The sequence below is a fragment of the Chiloscyllium plagiosum genome, unplaced genomic scaffold (assembly GCF_004010195.1).
Source record: "Chiloscyllium plagiosum isolate BGI_BamShark_2017 unplaced genomic scaffold, ASM401019v2 scaf_83467, whole genome shotgun sequence".
In the NCBI taxonomy this organism is placed as follows: domain Eukaryota; kingdom Metazoa; phylum Chordata; class Chondrichthyes; order Orectolobiformes; family Hemiscylliidae; genus Chiloscyllium; species Chiloscyllium plagiosum.
Window position 1 is genome coordinate 1 of NW_025202868.1, and position 3,857 is coordinate 3,857.

A 3,857-nucleotide genomic window follows, 5' to 3' on the forward strand; every position below is an offset into this window, starting at 1 on the left:
ACCGCAGCGGCACCCAGGGGTGATAGAGAGAATTACCAACCCTACTTGGAGGCACTGGTCCAGGCTGTGGGCACTAGCCAACCCATTTAACCTCACTCCCCCCCTGACCTATGTGGCATCGTCATGACGATGCCAGGTTTCTGCCTCACCAGTTTGGGTCTGCAACACGAAGTGGGATCGTGTGGTAGACACTAGTCAATGACAAGGTAGGTGGCCATCCTGTCAAATTCCTTTGGGATACTGCAAGTTCAAGCACAACCCTGAACACTCTAGATTTAATCATATATCCTGGCAGACCACAGGCACTGTTGTTTTAAGTGTGTTTCCTCTCCATGTACAGGAAGAGTACATGCCTGAACAGACAGAATTTAAACTAGGCAACATTACATGCCAGCACCCTGTTATTTCAATCGACCTTCCCCCAGGTGCAGAACACATCCTCAGGGTTGATTACATGACTAAATGCAAACTTGCTTGCAATACAGTGAATGCCTGTATATGGCATTCTAATTTTTTAGATTAAAATCAATCTAAACATCATGGCATAGACAGAGAACACAGGGGGCTAATACCTTCAACATATTGTCTCGCTATCACCGTTGTTAACAGCTAACCTGAGAATGCAACTTTTTTGAAAAAGGTTTTGTGATTTAAACAGGAAAGAAGTCAAACTATCATGGTATTCAAACAGATGAAAGACTTAACAGACAATCAATTTTTCAATTTTTTTTTAGATTAGATTACTTACAGTGTGGAAACAGGCCCTTCAGCCCAACAAGTCCACACCGACGCATAACCCACCCAGACCCATTCCCCTACATTTATCCCTTCACCTAACACTACTGGCAATTTTTAGCATGGCCAATTCACCTAACCTGCACATTTTTGGATTGTGGGAGGAAACCAGAGCACCCGGAGGAAACCCATACAGAGAATGTGCAAACTCCACACAGACAGTTGCCTGAGGCGGGAATTGAACCCCGGTCTCTGGTGCTGTGAGGCAGCAGTGCTAACCACTTGCCGCCCACTTTTGTAGCCTACTGCACCTGGTATTCCCAGACAGTGTCCCATCCAAGTACTAACCAGGCCTGAGTCTGCTTAGTTTTCGAGATCAGACGAGATCAGGTGTTTTCAGACTCGAATGGCCATAGGCACAGGCGTAGGTAATTTCAGTTACATCACATGGTAAATCTTTGCTATAAATTCTGTGTGTTACGATTGAGCGCTCCACTCTCACCTGATGAAAGAGCAACGCTCTGAAAGCTAGTGTGCTTCCAATTAAACCTGTTGGACTATAACCTGATGTTGTGTGATTTTTAACTTTGCATATGGCAGCTGTCTACAGTTAGCAATGTCCCACCCATCATTTCAGCAGGCAGTTATGCTATCCAAATCAGCACAATAGGGGAATTTTGGATTAATCCCCTAACAATGACCAAGGATCCAGCTATGAGAGAGGTAACTGTGAAACACAAAGGGGTATTCACCCAGCACAAACATGATTGTGGGTCTATCCCTAAAGAGGTGATAATTGAGAGGCCCAACCCAAAACCACAAAGATAATACGGTTTCCCAGACAGGCAAAGAGGGAGGTGGCTAAGGTGAATGGCAGTCTGTTACAGCAAGGAGTGCTGCTTATAGCCTCCACTAATAATGCTCCGATTTGGCGGGTCAGGAAACCAGATGGGTCATGGTTTAACCATCGATTAACGAGAACTTAATAAAGTTACCCAACTCACCACACCAACAGTTGCCACCAGCCCTGCCACAATAATGAAACAGGCCCCGCAAGCAAAGGCCTTCACAGTTTTTGATATCAGTAATGGTTTTTGGTCCATACCCTTGAATTAGTCCTGCCAGTAAAAATTCACCTTTACCTTCCAGGAGCAATAATACATTTGAACTTGTCTACCCCAAAAGTTTCATAACTCATCCTCGACGGTTAGCTAAAGGATTAGAAATGTTCTCCCAGCCTGACTGCCTTGTACAATATGTGAATGACCTACTTCTATAAGCAGAAACAAAGGAGGAGCACATTCATCTCTTAGATGAGTTATTCGATCTGTTACACAGGCTAGGATGCAAAATAAAACTGAAAAGGTACAAATTCTACAGCCGAGGGTTACATACTTGGGAACAACAGTCACCAATGGGAAAAGGGAGATAGGCCAAAAATGAGTAGAGACCAGAGGACAACTCCCACTGCCCCGAGATGTCAGTGTAATTTGTTCTTTCCTCGGGTTAGTGGGATAATGCAGGAACCACATTGTTGGGCTCGCTACCAAAGTAACCCCACTCTCAGAGTTGCTGCCTGGAATTGGACATCTCAACACACAGAGGCAATAACTGATTTAAAATACACCCTCGCAACAGCACCCACCTTCCTAGTTCCGAGCCCCGACCTGCCATATACCTTAGAAGTTGCAGCCACAGACTGGACGATAGCTGCTGTTCTACTACAAGACCAGCATGGGTAGGCAAAGCCCAGTAGCCCACACCTCCAGGGTCCTACAGCCCATGGAACAAGAGTTTTCCACGTGTAAACAACACCTCCTCACAATCTATTGGACAGTCCAGCACTGCGACTATATCATTGGCTTAAACCCACTGACCATACTGACTGAATTCACCCCAATGCAGCTCCTGCTGGACAGCTGAATCAAAGACGGCTCAGTGAGCCAGATTCGAGCCACATGGTGGACTCAACGATTTCAAGGTCGGAACACCACAGTCAAACTTACCGAGGTGTCCACCTTCCTAGCTAATAACCTAAATTATGGAGGAGATCTACTTGACTGCTAGATCACAGCCACTAAACACTCTACTGGTCCTTTTGTACCTAATAGCAGGAAAAACAGTCAGGGATGGGACAGGAGGATAACCAAGCAGACACAGCTGTCAGAATTTATGCAGATAGATCGTTCACAATAGAATATGGCAGTCAGATCCCCGGCTGTGGGATATATATGAGCAACACTCAAGGACACCCACTAGTTGAATTTGCCTTAAAATTATCCAGCCACCTAAGTGCCCAGGTTGCAGAACTAGCAGCTCTGGCCAATGTAGTCAGTCACCCCAATCTGTTCCCTCCACCCGCAGATATATTTTCTCATAGCATGTATGTGTGCAACAGCCTGATTGAATTCTTACCACTCTGTGAAGCCAGAGGTTTTATTTCAGCTGATGGAAAACCACTACCATCAACCCCCTTATTAAAACACAGGCTGCCAGTGGAAGCAAATACGGCATAAGTAAAGTTTGAAGCCAGCACAAACCATTCCAGAAGGTAATGGCCGAGCAGGTGAATTAGCCAAAAGAAGAGCTCACTAGGAGAATTCTGGCAGCCACCCAGAGGTGAGCAAGCCAATGCAGTCACTGTCAGTCAGACAAACATAAAGGATCTTAGGCAGGAACAAAACCACAATGATTCCTGAAAACAAATTATGGGAGTAGTCTTTCCAGATGCCTGTGCTAAATGGAAGGATTCGCCACAATACGGGATGGGTTCTAAAAGTGGAGTGGATGTAGTCCCAGTGCAGGGAAGGAACCAGATTATATATCAATTCCATGATGGGTATTGGCACCAGGGAAGAGGCCACTACATAATGATTGAAGGAACTGTGTTGATGGCTTGTACTAGACAAAGATATAACACATACATAGAGAACTGTCTGTGTGAGCCCAGAACAATCTGGATTGGTACGCCCAGAAGGGAGAACTAAGGCAGACATCCAGTGGAAGGGCCCTGGATAAACCTCCAAATTGACTATATAGGCTCCCTGCCACCATGTAAAATGGATACACTTACATCCTAGTCCTCAAAGATACTTTTACAAAATGGGCCATGGCTTTTCCCG

General features: G+C 45.4%; 1 pseudogene; it reads right to left on the reverse strand.

Moving 5' to 3' along the window:
• Nucleotides 1-1,034: 1,034 nt before the first annotated feature.
• On the reverse strand, nucleotides 1,035-1,153 carry LOC122546246 (annotated as a pseudogene).
• Nucleotides 1,154-3,857: the final 2,704 nt, after the last annotated feature.